Source organism: Cryptomeria japonica, chromosome 4 (genome assembly GCF_030272615.1).
Source record: "Cryptomeria japonica chromosome 4, Sugi_1.0, whole genome shotgun sequence".
In the NCBI taxonomy this organism is placed as follows: Eukaryota; Viridiplantae; Streptophyta; class Pinopsida; order Cupressales; family Cupressaceae; genus Cryptomeria; species Cryptomeria japonica.
This window is the reverse complement of record NC_081408.1, coordinates 85,596,151-85,615,740: the sequence shown is the minus strand read 5'-3', so window position 1 is coordinate 85,615,740 and position 19,590 is coordinate 85,596,151. Positions and strand designations below refer to the sequence as shown.

At 38.8% G+C, this 19,590-nt stretch overlaps 1 pseudogene; it reads right to left on the bottom strand.

Moving 5' to 3' along the window:
- Positions 1-510: 510 nt before the first annotated feature.
- LOC131055749 (laccase-11-like) lies at positions 511-2,656 on the bottom strand (annotated as a pseudogene).
- Between the last annotated feature and the right edge of the window lie 16,934 nt (positions 2,657-19,590).

Genomic DNA, 19,590 nt, shown 5'->3' with positions numbered 1-19,590 from the left:
GTTAATAGAAGAAGAGGTTTGAGGAAGAATTAACTAAATATTAATTTAATTAACTATTGACTGATGGTTAAATAATCAAATAAATACTAAATATTCATTTAATTAAGTGGACAGATTTGTGTCTATAGTTCTAATTACAAAATACTAAAGAATTGAACAAAATATTTATTCGTCCTTGCATATGTTCAAACATTTCTTGATTTTATTCAATTAAACTGTTAAAAATAATTTCACAACTTAATTTTGACCAAGTAATAAATTGCATGATTACTATGATGTGCCAAGCTTTTCACACCACTCTACCTTATGTAACAACAATGACATTTTTTTTCATGACACTAGACGCAAAACTAATTAATTGCTATAAACTAGACTTAAATAACACTATATTGCTATAAGCTAGACTTAAATAACACTATCTTTGACTTGCTTCAATGACTCATTTGAAATTGCACTGATAAGTCAAGTCTATTGACAAAATTCGTACAATTTGAGATAAACCCAATAATACTAGCACTTTGGAAGATCTTTTGGAGGAGGCAATATGGATTGATTGGGAAGATTTCCATTCTCCACCAAGAATGTCATCTTCAATCCCCATGTTGTGTGCACTTCCAGATGGCAATGCATGAACCACACCTCTGTGTGCATTTCAATTCAACACTCAAATAACATAACTATATACAAAGGAGGTGAGGAGAAAATGAAAGAATATGGAGTATATTTGGGTTGTCAGTTGTAAACTGGATGGCAGTCCACCCACCTATTGGCACTCCCACTATATTACACTCTGGTGGGTCTACTAAATTAAAGCTTACTGGGTCCTTATTTGGGTTGTAGTTGCCAAAACCTATACCCACTATGAAAGATGAATTGGATGGTTATCCGCAGTCAGGACAGTGGTGTCCTAAACAATTAATTGCATTGTTGAATTGTATGAGAGACGAGTGAGTCTTGTTCCTTTGGAAGTGAATGGGTTATTTGGCGTTGTGCGCACCTGTGTAATTGAAAGGATTAGAAGGGTTGTCAGGGAGATCTTTTATGAAAACCCCTTTGATGTTGTTATAATGTGCTTGCAGAAGGGCAATGGTGGGCATGACAAAGCTTACATTGTTGATTGAAGCAAATGCACAGGTGTCATTTTTGTAGGATGAGCCCAATTCCAATTTAGCCCTACTCTGAACAACAAATTGTGGTCTACTATTTGCAGGACTTTTGCAGGGTATTGGGCAGAATTTAGCTCTTGATGGAGTTACTAAAATTGGAGGTGAATGTCGTATCATTGGGAGATGGGATTTGAGGCATAACAATCATGTTGGAGGAAAAAGAAGAATTGGGTGCATTGATGTATTGTAAGATTGCAGTGCTGGTTATGTTGTCTACAGGAATAGGGGCATCCATAAAGGGGCGAGCGGCCATGAAATACCTACTACAGTTTTTTTTTACATGGAGCAAAATGTTTGTGGTTTGTTTTGGAGCAATAACCACAGATTTGGTGTCAAATGGTTTGGTGTACATTGCATCTGCCTCACCTAATTTGAGATTGTGACTTGCCAAATCGAAGAAGAGCTCATCGTTGAGTGCAACATTGATTATTCTCAGTAGGTATGTTTTGCCCTGCTCAACTGGCAGAACAAAAGTATCTACAATATAGGGGAGATTGCAATCTTCTGTGTGATTAGTTGGTTCATCTAAAATTATACTAATAAGACCATACAATTATCTGAAATCATAGTAATAAATGGGCTATGCAAATGGGCTATGCAAATGGACTATGTTAGTATTACTCACGTGAACCATCTAAATAGATCAAAACTTAAGTGTGTTGTTGAAATCAAACCCTGAAACAAAGAAGCCTAATGAAAAGAAATTTATTTGAGACTGACTGCTTGCTTTACCTTTGATAGGACATGTGAAGGTTCCTAGTGGACCTAGTTTTCTATTAATGGTGTGAGTATTGAACACATTGGGTGTTCCTCTTGACTTAAGTGCTACATTTATAACAACTTCCACATTTGCATTCCACCACTCCCCTACATTCCTAAGAAGCATAACTCAGTACTACTGTTATATTCCATGACTAATCATGAAATCGTATGAAATACAATTCAATGGTTTATAACCTTTTCACTCACTTAGAATCAATATGATTTCTTTATGGGATTTGGGGATGGATAAGACACATTTAGTTTGGGTAAAATGACAAGGGCTCCATAGATTGTCGCTCACAACCATAGAATATGAGCATGCCAAAAAAGTGTCCCTCGTTGCCTAATGATGGTGAAGTTATAAGTATAAGACTGCCCAGTTTGAATGGGGCATTGAGTGATATAAGTAGTCCCATCAGCTCATCCTATCCAGAGATGTCTTATACCATTCCTGCAATGGTAATTTCAACCATAATTCAAAACCATTTCAAATTTTTATAATTCTGAATCAATATTAGTAATACAAGACTATACTAGGAATATTAGACTATACCAGTGGATTGAGAGACTGTATTTGACATGATTGGTGAGTTTGATGAGCACTATATCACCCTCTCTAGTGTAAATAGTTGGCCCTTGGAACTGCCCTTCACTGTGATGATGGACTTTGTAGGACATGGTCTGCTAACATTCTTCAATTCTATCTGCACCATTAATTGGAAATCCATTCATCGTAAGATCAAGGGTTCAGTTTAGACTGGGTTTGATTCTGAATAATTTTCACAATATCTAATTTAGAATTAAATACTTGTGAATTTATTTATTTTAATAAGTAAATAGCTGCAGAGGGGCAACACCCTTGTATTAATCAAAAAAGAGAATACAAGGCCTGATTTAGTTAGAGCGGTAAGGACAAAGAACCGGGAAGAAAACCCCCTTAAACAAAGAAAAACCAGCAATGAAGGCTGGATGAGTACATGACATCAGATACCAACCTCTTAAAGGTAGATAACAGAGGCTTTAAAACAAAAACAGACAATAACAAAATCAGAGAAACCGGAGAAAACAATGACAACTGGAGTCAAAGGGAGTCTTCAGAAGTACTATCCACAGGAGCATGAGCCACATCTAGGACAATGGGGAATTTAGTGCAATAGTTCGAGTGAGTCGTCGATTCAGCCTTCTCCCTAGGGAGTCGATAGTCATTTGGGAACCACTCCTCACCAAGCCCAGACCCCCAGTCATTACCAACCACCAAGTCTCCATTCTCCAAAATCCCAAAATCATCAGCACCCAATTTTGGCCTCCATTCTGACGTGAAGCCGTTTTGAATGCCAGTTGCTTTAAGCAGGAATTCAATGTTCCTGGTAATAACAGGCCAAGTTGCTTGAAGAGAATCAAATTCCAGGGAGTTAACAATCACAAGCTTCCTCACCTCTGCCCCGTTGCCTAAGGTCATATAGTAATTTTGGGGAAGCGGAATTCATAGATTGGCATCAATATTATCCAATACAGCATCAATCTGCCCCAAAAGGCGATATTTAAACATCATTTGAGTTAACATTTTTTCTCTCTACTTGCTACTACCCATGTATAATATCATTGCAAGGAAAAACGCTGGGATATCGGCATTGGATCTGTACCTGTGATAAGCCATAAGGAATTCCTTTCCCAGAATCCTCTTAAGGTTGTGGAGAATGAGACGAGAGAAGAGGACCTCCTGCAGACGTATGTCAGGGATTTCACCCAAGAAAGCCATCTGGCAACAAGTAGCTTTGAGGAGAATTGGGGTCTCCATAGCAAGGCACCGAGAAAAGAAAGCAACTATTTGATGGAAAGAAGAGGGCATTCCATTGTTAAATAACAAGACATCAAACCAAAGAATACGACACCCTGCAAGTAGTTCATGCCAATTGAATACACATACGCTTGAAATGCCAGTGTCCAAACAACATCTGAACCAAAGCTCGTCAACTTAATGTCGACTGACTTTAACCATCAAGTGATTATGAGAAAATCTTGAAAGGATCTAGTCATAACTAGATATTAATTAAAGTACACTTATTTCCAATTGCCACGGGGCCCAAACCGGCACAGATCAATGATGATGATAATGTGTCACATCTCGGTGACAAGAAGAAACCTTAATAGGATATCAAGTCAGTCAGTCGGTCTATGCACCGGAAAACATGACATTAGGTTGAGAAGGAGTAAAGCGGCAACTAGGGAGCAGTGCACCAGTTTGCACCACAACCGGTGATTAATATGGAGAGAAACTTAATCGAAAAAAGAGAGAAGAGAGAAAGCAATAAGAGACCCAACTAGAGAGCACCCTGCTCAATGAGATAGTGAGGATACCATGCCAACCAGTGGAGACAATACAACGTCACCAACCGGCCCAACAGAGAAGCATCATTTGTAAGGAGCAGACAATCAGTAGAAGCCACTGCCAACAAGCTCAACCGGTAACCATCATTGCTTGGCAAGATAAGCATGCCATAACACCGGTGGAAGATCAAGGGGGTCACCAATAGCTATCGCCAATTTAGAGAGTCTATCAGCCTCTCTATTGCCTTCCCTATAGATGTGGCTAACCCAAAATTCATCAAAGGTGGTTAACAGCACCAGAATCGGTTGAAGCCACTGGTTAAGGCACCAACTAGGGATGTTATTACAATGGATGGCATTAACCACATTTAATGAGTCTCCCTCCAGATGAATTCTCTGCACCCCAAGCTCCTTCCCTAACTAAAGACCTCTTAAAGCCGCTCTGAATTCAGCTTCATTGTTAGTAGCAACTCTAATCTTTTCAAAGATTTCTTTTATATAGAAACCATCAGAGTCCCTCAAAATACAACCAATACCACTTTGACCTGGATTTCTTGCAGAAGCACCATCGAAGTTTACCTTGCTCCACCTAGGTTCTAGCAAATCCCATTTCACCCCCACTCTTGGATTGACTTGATCTACCAGGGTTAACAAGCCAAAAAGCGGTGGAATGAGTAAATTTGGGAGAGCCATCTTAATCTTACAATCCCATTCTATGTACAAATTCTTCATTAATGATTTGGATTGAGTAGCCTCATTCAGGAGCTCAGTCGGGTGGATCTCAATTTTCCCACAAAGAGACATTAAGCTCATCTCTTTACCCTGGAAGATTCTACGATTCCTTTCTTTCCAAATTTCTCAAATCAGAAGTGATGGTAGGATATTAAGAAAATCAGCAAAAATAGCCTTTCCTGCCAATTTAGGCCATTGCAAAAACCACTGATGGGAAGGGGCCGAAGATTCTCAATTTTCCCATGAAATGCCACCAACAGTGGCTAGAGAATTTGCAGTGGAGAAGTAGATGATCCGCAGTCTCTTCATGCTCTAGACATAGAGTGCATCTGCTGGGTCCATTGATACCCAATGAATAGAGCCTTTCTTTAGTTAAGATATTTTTCTGACAAGCCAACCAGGCAAAAGAGCCTGCTTTGGGAAGGAGGTGTCGATGCCCAAAAAGATTAACAAACCAATCTTTTTTGTCTATGGCCGCTTCTTTCAATTTGTAACCAAAACATACTTTGTATTTACCATTAGAGGAACCATACCGCCTAATAAAATCCTTTTCAGGGGAAGGGAAAATAATCCTTTTGTTGAGAATGTTGACAAACATGTCCTTCTGATGCTGATCCAAGTCCAGGGGATCCAAGGAGTTCCATTTCCACTTAGCAATACCATTTTCATGGATAGGATAACCATAATCACAGATATTATGCCCCCAAAGGCAACAAGTTTCTACCATAATAGGTTGTAGTGATGGATTGAGACATAAGGCATCTTCACCAGCCCAAGAGTCAATCCAAAATGAGGCACCCCTACCATTCCTGACATCCTAGGTAACCTGATCACATATTATTTCCCTACTATCCACAATAAAATTCCAGATGGTCGAGCCTTTGGGGGGGTTTTTAATAGTGAGAATCCTTTTTGGCTCTAGGGAGTCCAGATACTTATGTTTTAGAAGCCTTGCCCATTTTTGCTTCCCACCACTACAAATTTCCCAAACCAATTTTTGCACCCATAGCTAAATTCATAATTGAAATTTAGCGAATGCCCACACCTCCTACCTTTTTTGGTTAGCAGATATTTTTCCAAGCTACCAAAGGAAATTTTCCTTTGTCATCTGAACCATTCCAAAGGAACTTTCTCATTAGAGAGATCAATTCATCTTCAATTGCCATCGGTAATCTCAGGCAAGCCATGGAAAAAATCGGTAGCACAGAGAGGATCGATTTTATCATAGTGAGTTTACCAGCAGAGGATAACCACTTGCCTTTCCAAATTGCAAGCTTGGATTTGCACTTATCAATAAGATGCTTCCAATAGTGAGTTTTGTTACTGCCAATGAAGAGGGGGGTTCCAAGAAATTTCCCTAGGAAGTTTGCAACTTTGAGATTAAGAATCCTTGATAATACACCTTGCAAGTTAATCGGAGTATGACAAAAAACACTTCAGATTTGTGCCAATTGATTTTCTGCTCAAAAGCCATACAGTAATCATCAAGACATGATTTAATTGTTCTTGTCTCCCTCTTGGAAGATGAACCAAACAAAATGGTATCATCAACAAACTGCAAATGAGTCTTTTTTCAACCCATGTTGCCACATTGACTCCAATCTAATGATCGTCTAGCTGAAGAGCTCTGATTGATCAACCTAAGGCTTCAGCCATTATGATAAATAAAAATAGTGATGTTGGATCACCTTGTCGAATTCCTCTTGTCGAGGAAAAGAAGCCATAAGATGAGCCATTAACCATAACAAAGAATTTGGGGGAGGATAGACAACTCATGACCCATGTGATCCCTTCCTTTCCAAATTTATTAAGAACATCAAATAAGAAATCCTTGTCCACCATATCATAAGCTTTCAAAATATCCAGTTTTAAAATCATACAGGAATCCTTGGTTTTCCTAGTCGTGTGAAGCATTCCATGAGCAATGATAATGCCTTCCACAATGGATCTTCCAGGGGCAAAACCACTTTGTTCATCTGATATGATGTGTTTAAGGAGGGGCTTCAATAAGTTGGCTATGATCTTTGTTAAAATCTTATATACCATGTTGTATAGAGCAATGGGCCCAAAATCACTCATCTGTTGAGGGTTTTGCTTCTTCGGGATTAGAGTAAAAAAGGTGTGATTAATAGCACCTAACATAGTCATTTTCTTTCTTGATTCTTCTACGACAAGATGTAGATCTTAAGCGATGATATCCTAGAAATGATGGAAAAAAGAAACAGGGAAGCCATCAGGGCTAGGAGTCTTATCAGGTTTCAGTTGAAAGGTAGTTTTCCTTGCTTCATCAATTGAAATAGGAGTACAGAGAGCTATATTTTGAATATCAGAAATTACGAAGGGGATTGAGTTAAGAATTTTGGCTCTTGCTTCATGATCGATCTGGTGATCACCATTCAACAAGGAATCAAGGAATCTTACAACTTCTTGTGCAATATCCTCATAGTTCCTAACAGTGACTCCATCCGGTCTCATAATCTCCGATATATTGTTTCTATTTCGAATGGCAATGACCGACGGGTGGAAGAATTTGGTGTTTTAATCACCTTCCTTTAGCCATAATTTTTTACGCCAATGGATTTCCTCACACCAAAGAATTTCATTTAGATTAGATTTGAAAGTATTTTCTTTGATAAATAAATCCTCATTCATTCTTGAAGTAATAACAAAGTTGGTTATTTCTTCCAGTTTAGTCTTAATTCTTAATTTCTCCATATGAATATTCTTGAATTGGCTCTTATTCCATTCTTTGATCTTAACCTTATACTTGAGCTTCTTATTGAGAATGAATAATCTCGAATGGTTCCCAAGAACTGGTTCGTTCCACCAAACAGATATAAGATCATATAGCTCAGGCACTCTGAACCATATTTTCTCAAACCAGAAAGGAGTACCTCCCTCCGCTTGTCCAATAGCGATCTCCAAACAAATCAGGTAATGATCTGATCTGATAAGAGGGAGAATCGACAAATCTAAAGCTAGATTTTGTCCTAGCCACTCACCAGTAACAAGAAACCGATCAAGCCGTTCAACAATATTAGTAAAACCCACTCTCCTATTCATCCATGTGAAAACTCCATTTTTAGGAATAATGTCTAGAAGGTGATTCTTCTCAACAAATTCCAAAAAGTCTTTCTGGGACGTACTATTCCTCTTAATACCCCCACTTTTCTCAATGCCGGAAAGGATCGCATTGAAGTCCCTGGCTACCACACAGCTACCATCGGTAATATTGTTCAGTCTGATGGTTAAGAGGTCCCAAAGAGCATGTTTATCACTAGTAGAAGATGGTCCATACACATTGAAAAGATTGAAATTCTCATTCCGACCAAGAATAGTTACTAGGAAATGTTTCCAATACTTAGCTTCCCCAACAAGAGAGATCCTAACAATCATGGGATTCCAAATGATTCCCAAGCCACCAGAGCCTCCATCTGATTGCCTAATCAACCCATTCCACTATTTCCAAACTCTTATTTTAGCATCAGTCTCATCCTTACTCCACTTAGTTTCTTGTAGTAGCCAAATATCTCCTTTGGTGTCATCAATCTGGTGCTTAATTAAGCGCCATTTGTCAAAGGCATTGATGCCCCTGACATTCCAAGATAAGAGTTTCATTGCTCCTGGGGAAGGGCATTTCCCTTCCCTAAATTAAGTTTGTTTTGACCACTGGCAGCACCAGCCACTACTAGCATAATTTTTTTTTATTTGCGCCCCTGCACACCTTTTGGATTAAAATTTGGTTTGTCAATAGTTGAATCTGACTTCCCAAAACCTTTTGTAGTAACCTCCAATATAAGCTCAGAGTCAAGTTCAAAGTCTTCATCACCCTCTGAGGACGAAGATTCAATCTCACCATCTTCCAATTCAATACCTATCAAGGAGAAACTCTTCCCTCCCATCTCCCCAAAGTACTAGCCTCCATACCCTGAGTGTGAAAATTTCAATCTTCAATTACCAATTGATTCTTGGGCACAAGAGGAGAGGGTGGAAGCGAATCAGCTAATTTGGATTCAATATCTGCCTATAAAGTTTTAGTCTTTTCCAGAAGCATGAGAAGATCTTGTTGGCTCTTGCTTTGTCTAGAGGAGGGAGGAGCTATGTTCAAAGGAGTTGCCTCCGTCAATGGAACATTCTCATTATCATGAGTTCCGTTACAAAAATCTTCCCCGGTATCCGTGGAGCTAGGAGGTTCTCGTTGCAACTTTTCTTCAATAGGAAATTGCATACAGGAATAACTTTGTTGTATCGAAGCCAAAACATCACAACTAATGCTAGTGTGATCCAAGGAAAAGCATTTAGGACAAATATGCAACTGATCTTCTCTATCAATCTTTTGGATCCAGATCTTCCCAGCACCAATAAATTTGACTTCATCAGGGATCTTGGTGATTTGATCTGTGCTAATGCAAATTCTGAGGAAGCTTCCCCATAATTTATCCTCCAAAATGTCATCAACCGATACAAAGGTGCCAAGGTTTTTGCATATATCCTTGATGACATCAATGTGCCAATAATCTGAGGGATAGTTGTACAATCTTATCCATACCTTGTTGTCCGGTAATACATGCGTTCGGGGATTGAAATTGGGTTGTCAATCAATGATGTGAACTTCAATGCTATCCAAGATATATGGACCTTTGTTTTTAGCGTGTCATTTCTCCTCATTGCTCATAAATTCAATCATATAGAAATCATTTGGGAGAATATTAATGTTAATATCCTTTCCCCATTGTGCTCTACACCAAGATTCAAAGTTGTCCTTAACCCATTTTCCACCACCCCACTTGATGAAAAGGCAAAACTCCAGCAAACTCGATTGAGCAGAATTAATTTTATTTTCATCCAAAAAGATGGTAGGTCTTGAGGTTTTTCTTACCAGTTTAGGATGACGGGGTCACTGAGGGAGGAAGGTCTGTCTTCGGAAGTCAGGGTAGCTCTCTCGGTTCGACCAAGGGTTCTGAATTTAAGGACAGTAGTTGGATCTCCAAGACCTGGCATGGTCCGCCCTTTAGTTATCTTTCCCGAAGCGCCCATTCTGCATTTGGAAATTACCATGAGCTTTCGGAGGGACCAGAATAGGTTCAAAATGAGGATTGCCTCTCTCAATTGCTGCATCGAGGATACTAGATTTAGGCGATGGATACCAGTTTCGAGGGGCCTCAGAAGCAGGATGCTTAGCTTTACGAAACCAACCTTTGTTATTCCAAATAAAACCATTTTCCTTCCATTTATGCAGGTCATTAGGGCACCGGTTACCACTTGAATATGGATTTCCATAGTTCAACCGCCATCTGGAATATCTGTTACCGTGGAACATGTCTGCTTTCCCAACATTAACCGGTTTCTGAGTTGATTGCAATCTACCTATTTCGATGGGAAAGACAATATCCGCTTCATCGCTCCATGAACCAACCTTCGCGGCCTGAGTGTCATAACTTCGCACATCGACAGACCAGCTCCTATCGCCACTGCCAATCCAGCTGCCTTCCAACGCTGCCATTTCGCTCCCTCTTTATCCTTTTTTTTTTAAATACTTGTGATTTAAATCTACATACAAAAAATCAATTCAGGATTTTAGATAAAAACCCATTTCTAAAAGACTTTGTACTTGCAATAGCAAGCCTAAATATTGTGGTTTAAACAACACACTTAAGTTTTGACTTGTTTAGGTGGTTCATGGAAATCATATTAATAGGTGGACTCTACTAGAGAAACTTGTGTGATTTCAGATGAACCACCTACACAAATTAAAGCAAGTAGAGTGTTGTAAAGCGGAAAATCGATCGAACCCTAGTTACTCTCCCCTCTTCCAACTCCGAGGAGAGAGAAGGGAGGTCGCTAGGGTTGATGGTTTTCACTTAAGGGAGACTTTACATTCAAAAGAGGGGTTGAAACCCACAAGATCCAATCCCACGCAATGCAAGATTGGATGCTAAATGAGTTTCAAGGGTTAAGACAGCAAGGCTACCCTCTTTTGTAAAGAATGTTGATAGAAGAGTTAAGCTAGGAATGCATAGAAAGTGAGAAAGATTCGCTTATAAACTGAGATAGGGATATAGTATGAAGCTGCGGACCTGGAATTAGCAGTAAAATGTCGATACGGCCCTGTCCTGCAAATTTGAGCAAAAGTTGACAGGACGATGGCGCCCGGCGCCACGGTCCTCCGAAAAATCCGCGAAACGAAGGGGGGTGTGTTCGTCTCTGCACAAGGATTCCAGATCTTCAATTTCAGTCGCGTACCTGCAACCTACACACAGAAAAGTGAAGACGATTGGGGGGTTATGGATTAGGGGTTTGCCTTTAGGTCAAACCCCGGTTTTGGAATTAACCAAGAAATGAGAAATTGTTGTAAATGTAAATGTATGTAATGTAAAACAAGTACTAATACCTTGTTGTAAGGATGTTTGTATCCTTATGTACGAAGGTATAGATGTTGTTGTTTGTTGTATGTTGTATGTAGCATGTAGTAAGTGATCTCCTCTTCAATGGTTGAATCCTTGTCTTGAATGCAACACTTAGCCTTGAATGGAGACTTAGAATGATCAATTGCTTGAAGGAATGTTTGAATGCTTGAATGCTTGAATGTTTGAGTATCGTTTCCACGCCTTTTCCATCATATCTCAAATGAGAGAGGAAAATGTAGTTTATATACTTGCCAATTAGGGTTAAAAGGCTGATTTTCCCGACCTTAGGCTGACCAGGAAAGTTTATTTTCCAGTTTGCAAACAAAAAGACCCGAGACCCCATAGGAGACCGGGCCCAAAATAGGGCCAGGGACCAGGGCGCTGGGCGCCCTGGTCCTGAAGGACCAGGGCACTGGGCGCTCTGGTCCCACCTCCCGGGACAACAGGGTGCAAAAGAGGTTCAGGCCAGGGTGCTAGAAAATGCAGTTTTTGGTGTCATAAACAGGTTTTGGGATCTCCATTCAGGTTGCGTGTTGCGTCGCCATCGTGAAGACCAAAATGCAGTCGAAATTGCAAGTGTCGCAATTTTAGGACGCTACATTTAGCCCCCACTTTAGCGGGAGTATGTATGCTCATACTTCCGGTAAAGTACAAGGAAACAACATTGAAAGACTTTCACTACGTCAAGGAGGCAAGACACACCAAGCCCCCAGTGGACTAAGGATCTTACGACTTCGATTGACAAAGTAAAAGGGAAGATCACGAGGGAGAACCATGACTGTCAGTAGTAAGGTTCCCTCACTATGATTCATGCAAAAGAAATACCAAAAATTTTCTAGGCAAAGCTAAGTTCGCCAAGAAATTTTCAAGTATCTTGAAAGGATAGACAGGGTGTATGCCCCCCTACGTTAAAGCGATCGCACACGCCTCAACGGGGGTGATTGTGTTAACGTAGTGATACACATAAGAAATGAGAAAGGAAAGGAGCATGTTATCACAAAGATTTAGCCCCCAAGTGTGAGATAAACCCAAGGATAATAGACACAAAGCACGAGGTGACTTCGCTTTCCTCGGGGTCAGTATGCTGTATGATAATTCATGTATATATATCATATGTATGTATGCATAATTGTTCTTCATTCCCCAATCAAGGAAGGTCACCTAGAAGAAGGGAACACATGTGTCTTTTGAGTCAACATGAGAGAGACCAAAAGAGATCTCAATGCTTTGCATCGTCCTCAAGTAGACAACACTAAGGACAACAAATAGAAGAATGAGAATAACATATAGAAGAAGTAACACAAGAGAGGAGGAGAGAATCTACTATGCTAATGTAACTAGTCTAGCACGTCATCTACCCCCCGATCTTGCTGATCAATGTTTCGGGAAGGCAGGGAACACGCTAGAGGAGGAACATCCAACACAACAGATGGAGCTATCACAAGATCCAAACAAGGGCTATGTTCATGTTCCAAGCCATGTTGTTCTTGTCTAGGAGCTAGGATAAGTGCTTTAGAAAATTCGTTAGATAAATGGTTATCAATATCAACAAGTTCATATTCACTATCAGAAGCAAGAGGAGTAACATGTTCATCATGAATAACATTTTCATCTATAGCATCATCAAGATTTATAAAAATAGGATCTTTAACTCGCACAGGATCAAGACCATCATGCATCTTATGTTTAGGAGATTTAGGCTCAATTCGCGGCTGAGGAGAAAATGGAATAATGCTTGTTGAAGGTGTTTTTGGAGATTGCAAAGTTTGAGAAGCAGTTGCTTGAGCTCTAAGACGACGCTTTCATCGACGTTCACGCGCAGAACGATTTCGTCTAGTCTTAGTAGGAAGTGAAGAAGATTGAGGAGGAGGAATGTTCTCATCCTTATCACTTGGGTGTTTAGGTTGTGGTCTCTTAGGCTGGATGATAGGAGAAGAGGAAGGTCTCTTTTCTCTATAGAAGGAAGGAGGAGGAACTGCTCCATATAAAGGAGGAATTTTTGGTTTAGGAAGAAGACCAAGTCCATCATGATGAGGAGGTATAGGTCTACTTTTAGAAGGTTTATTAGGCATAGACATAGTCACATCCATAGGGATGGGTTGAGAATCTTCTTGAGGAAAGACATTAGTTTTATCTTTCAAAGGGAGAACTTCCTTCTCAAGAACGATAAGAATGTCAAGTTTGGGTGTTCTAGGTTCACTTAGAGATAGGATCATATCTGTTTTCCACTTTTGATAAGATTTGAAAAGATGATCACTTCGCGGAGGAAGAGATTGGAATTGTTTAGGCCAAAAATAATCAATAGGAACGCTAGAAGTTCTTTCAGCTGGTTTAAAGAGACTATGATTGACGGTAACAACTTCACCATTATGGGGAAATTTCAAACACTTATGTATAGGAGAAGCAATAGCTTTCATGGAAGATAGCCAAGGATAGCCAAGCTTCACACGAAATTGTTCGGATGAAGGAATAATAGCAAAGCTCACATCAAGGGATTTGTTATTGACCTCAATAGGTAATGTAATAGAACCAATTGCAGGAGAAGAAAATGCATCAAATAATTTCACAACCATATCTGTTTTGTCATAGATCACTTGATTCAATTGCAAAGTAAAAAGAAATTCTTCAGTAATAACATTAACCATGCACGAAGGATCAATAAGCACTCCACGGCAAGGTGTATTCTTGACTTTTGCAACTATGTATAAAGGACCATCAGGTGCTCTAATGGTTTCACTAGAATCAAATGTGATGGAAGGTTCTTTAGGGTTTTCTTGCTGCTCTACAAAGTTAATCACATTCGGAGTCATAGACACAAGACCATCAGATGAGAGAGAGGAATCATTAGCCTCAATCGCATTAGAGGTATGAGAAGTATGAGAAGGTAATGGATCAGTAAAAATCTGAAGATTTTGGTTAGGAGGAGCTACAGATGTGTTGCCTTTATCATTTACTCCAGAAACAGAGATAGTATTATTATCAATCAAATCTTGAATTTTACCCTTTAAAGAAAAACATTTTTCAGTATCATGCCTAGGTTGACGATGAAATTGACAAAAAGCTTTGCTATCAAAGTAAGGTGAAGTAATCTTTGTGGGATCAATTTGTCTTATAGGAGGAAGAGTAAGCACATTTTGTTCCAATAACTTATTCATAATACTATGCAATGATTCATTCAAAGGAGTATACTTTCTTTCTTTCTTGAAAAACTTAGAAATAGGAGGCACACCTGATGCTGCATTCACATTGTTGTTGATAATGTTTTCATTGAATTTGATAGAATCTCTGTTCGGTTTAAACTTCCCAAATGGTTGTTGACTGCTATCACCCTTATCACTCGGAGCCATAGGATGTGATTGTTCCATTTGACTCACAGTCAGTTGATAATTGTGAAGAGTTGCACACAACTGTTGGAAAGAAGTAAACTCAGAAAACAGAAGTTTGTCTCGAATATCTTTTTGTAAATTAGAAATAAAGATTCTTTGAATATCATTGTCAGGCACTGGAAAAGAGATTTGAGCATACAAATGCTTATATCTACCAATGAAATCAGTCACTTTTTCTTTAACACCTTGTTTACAATGCATTAAATCAATCAAAGTAACTTTAGGACTTATATTGTTTTGAAATTGTTGGATGAAAGCATTTGCAAGTTGTTCTAAAGAAGTAATAGAATAAGAAGGCAACGAGCAATACCATTGTAGGGCTTTGTCTCTTAATGTTCTAGTGAATAGTTTCGCAAGCAACCTTTGGTCATAAGAAAAATCAGTACATATTGTTTGAAAAGTCTTAACATGTGTTAGAGGATCACCTTTACCATTATAAAGCTCCAAATGCGGGATTTCAACATGTTTAGGGGGGATAGCTCGAACAATGTCAAGAGAAAGTGGGCTCGCAACATCAAATGTGGGCACACTAAACTTGGATTGATTCATAGAGGCAATTTGTTGCTGTAAAGAAGAGACAGTTTGTGCAAGATTGTTAATGGTCGCTTCAGTTGAAGAGTTCATATTAGATGTGTTAGATTGAGATGGAGGTGTTATGTTATTGAAAGAAGGCAAAGAGTAAGGTGGTGGGACTCTATGATAATTAGTCATAGGAGATGATTGGACAAGAGGAACACTACAAGGAGGAATGGAATGGTTGAACGAATTGCCCCCTTGCGTCATGTTCATTTGTGGAGATGTAATAGGAATACTCATTGAAGGAATGAATGAAGAAGTTGGATTGAATGAAGGAATAGGGTTAATTGAAGAGGGAGGATTGCCCCCATGACTGGTAATCATAGGAGGAATGTCTTGTATAGAAGTAGCCATTATGTTTGATGTAAAAGTAGGTATGCTAGCAATAGAAGTTGTCAAAGGAATAGAATGATTAACTTGAGTAGGAGGTTGTGTATAACCTAAAGTTTCGGCACAACTCTTCATAGGCATCACATTCGAATCCACAATGTGTGCAATACCATGCAAAATATCAATTCCATTCTTATCACTTTGAAGCATGTGTTTAAAACCCTCAATTAAAGGAAGAGCTTGACTATCGGGATACTCATGAGACATCCATTGGTGAAAATCATCAAATTGATTATCCAATTTCGAAAGTTGTTCTACAGAAACCTCAAGGAGAGCTTCTTCATCATTAGGAGGATTAGAGGAATTACCCATGTCCTCGTTAAAAAGGCTATTCAAATTAGGTTCCATCTCCTCGGTAATTAAACCTCGGAAAGACTTAATTCTACGGCTTCGTCTAACGGGAATAGTGTAAGTAGGGCGTATTGTTGTAAAACTCATGCACTAGAAAGGGAGAGAAGATTTTGAATTTAGAGGTAGCAATTTTCAGTAAAATCAGTCAATCTTCTGGATTTAAGCTGTTAAATGCAATCACGACAGTCTCCCGAAATTTCTGAAAAAATGTCCGGGACCGTGGCGCTCGGAGTGCACACGATCCTTGCAACTTTTTTCGAAATTTGCAGGGATGAAAGGTATGATGATTTTAGAGCTAATCTGAAAAAATTGAGTGATTTTACGATCTGTAGATAGGCCAAATTAAAGTTGCAATTTCAAAATTGAACCCTACCCAGATTGTCGAAAAATGCAAAATTTGAATTTTGAAAAAGAGAGGGAAACTGAAATTTTGAATTTTATGATTTTAGAGGGAATGTCAAAAGCAATGCAAGTTTTGAAATTCAAAAATTGACTCAATTTCACGCAAAATTCGATTTTGAGAGCGGAAATCAAAGTTGTTGTAATTAAACACTTAATTTCAAAAGTCACAAATTGCAAGAATTTGAATAAAGCACTGAAATTTCGAATGAATGCAAACACACTTTTTAGATTTAGGACAGTGGGAACACAATTTTGACACAAAATTTCAATTTCAATAATTTTTAAATGATTAGAAGCCCTAAACCAAGCAATCACAAGACCAACTTTGACTGTAATTTTGAAAGTGTTATAATTGATAAAATCAGCCAAAATTCTGGATTTTAGCAGGAAAATACAGTAAGATCTTGCTCCCGAAATTTCGAAAAAAATGTCGGGGACGATGGCGCTCGGAGTGCACACGGTCCTCGCAACTTTTTTCCAAATTTTCAGGGATGAAAGATATTGTGATTTTATTGCGGAATCCAAAGTTACAGCTGATTTGGAAATGTTTTGATCAGTGAAATTGTCGGACAAAGGTTGAATCAAGAGGGTTTCAAAAATTAGGGTTTTGACACTTAACCACTTAATTTTTAAAATTAAAGCACAGATATGAATTGATAATTTGTAATAGAAGGGCAGATCTGAAACAAGCATTAATAATTAAGCATTTCACAAGTTCAATTTTCAAAAAGAAAATTTTAGGGTTTTTATGCAATCACCTCTAAAATTTTGCAAAAGATCAAACATGGAAATGTAATCAAGGAATCAATTTTCAGATCTAATCATGAATAATCAGAAAGGATGTTCACGTCGGGTTCACCAAAATGTAAAGCGGAAAATCGATCGAACCCTAGTTGCTCTCCCCTCTTCCAACTCCGAGGAGAGAGAAGGGAGGTCGCTAGGGTTGATGGTTTTCACTTAAGGGAGACTTTACATTCAAAAGAGAGGTTGAAACCCACAAGATCCAATCCCACGCAATGCAAGATTGGATGCTAAATGAGTTTCAAGGGTTAAGACAGCAAGGCTACCCTCTTTTGTAAAGAATGTTGATAGAAGAGTTAAGCTAGGAATGCATAGAAAGTGAGAAAGATTCGCTTATAAACTGAGATAGGGATATAGTATGAAGTTGCGGACCTGGAATTAGCAGTAAAATGTCGATACGGCGCTGTCCTGCAAATTTGAGCAAAAGTTGACGGGACGATGGTGCCCGGCGCCACGGTCCTCCGAAAAATCCGTGAAACGAAGGGGGATCTGTTCGTCTCTGCACAAGGATTCCAGATCTTCAATTTCAGCCGCGTACCTGCAACCTACACACAGAAAAGCGAAGATGATTGGGGGGTTATGGATTAGGGGTTTGCCTTTAGGTCAAACCCCGGTTTTGGAATTAACCAAGAAATGAGAAATTGCTGTAAATGTAAATGTATGTAATGTAAAACAAGTACTAATACCTTGTTGTAAGGATGTTTGTATCTTTATGTGCGAAGGTATAGATGTTGTTGTTTGTTGTATGTTGTATGTAGCATGTAGTAAGTGATTTCCTCTTCAATGGTTGAATCCTTGTCTTGAATGCAACACTTAGCCTTGAATGGAGACTTAGAATGATCAATTGCTTGAAGGAATGTTTGAATGCTTGAATGCTTGAATGTTTGATTATCGTTTCCACGCCTTTTCCATCATATCTCAAATGAGAGGAAAATGTAGTTTATATACTTGCCAATTAGGGTTAAAAGGCTGATTTTCCCGACCTTAGGCCAACCAGGAAAGTTTATTTTCCAGTTTGCAAACAAAAAGACCTAAGACCCCATAGGAGACCGGGCCCAAAATAGGGCCAGGGACTAGGGCGCTGGGCGCCATGGTCCTGGGGGACCAGGGCGCTGGGCGCTCTGGTCCCACCTTCCGGGACAGCAGGGTGCAAAGGAGGTTCAGGCCACGGTGCTAGAAAATGCAGTTTTTGGTGTCATAAACAGGTTTCGGGGTCTCCATTCAGGTTGTGTGTTGCGTCGCCATCGTGAAGACTGAAATGCAGTCGAAATTGCAAGTGTCGCAATTTTAGGACGCTACAAGTGTGTTGTTTAAACTTGCCCAACATAAACTAACAATAAACATGCCCAACATAAACTAACAATAAACATGCCCAACATAAACTAACAATGTAAATATACCAATCCACAAGATTAAAACACATACATACAATACTCAAAAATTTGAGTCACGAACAAATAGATTCACATTGTGACAACCTCAAAGCCAAAAGTTCTTTAGAACAAACATAAGTCAAGAAAACTTACATCAAATTTATAATGCATGGTTTTTCCCTCTACTGTTCGGAGTGAAATAGAAAGAAACACAAGCAAGACTGTCACTATTGGCAGCACTGAGATCACTGCTCTCCCCATCGTTTCTCAAACTTCTCTTTCTCTGTTACTCTCTATACTCACTTACTTTGACTCCTTGATCCTTTGTACACACCATTTAGTTAGACAGAGACGTCAATCTTAATGCAATTTCAGACAAAAGTTTGTTGGGTAACAATAAGAAACAAAATGGAAACGTCAAAAGAAAATATAAGTGTTGGTGGACTACGTAACTTGTTAGTCCACGTCTGGTGCGACCTCAAATTGCTATGTTCTTTCTATAAACCATTTCACCAAATTTAAACCCACGTAACTATTTCCAAAAATTATTTTGTACAACAAACAATCCCTTATAAAAGATTAAATAATGGTACAGACCCCTCAAAATCTACCACCTCAACCTCCATTTTGGATCTTAAAGCAAAAGATTTATTATCATGATTTGTCTACCTTTGGTTGGTTTAATGCAATTTTGAGTGTGTTGATTGTGAAATTATAAATATTAATAAAAAATAAAGAATGTGAATACCTACATGAGAGAAGTGCACGCCTCCATATAGTAATGTTAGTCAAAAGATTTATTATTATGATTTGCCTACCAAATGTTGGTTAGATATAATTTTGTCGAGAGGTATATTATGACATACAAATATGAATAATTTGACATGGAGATGACAAGTAAATGTATGCATGTTTT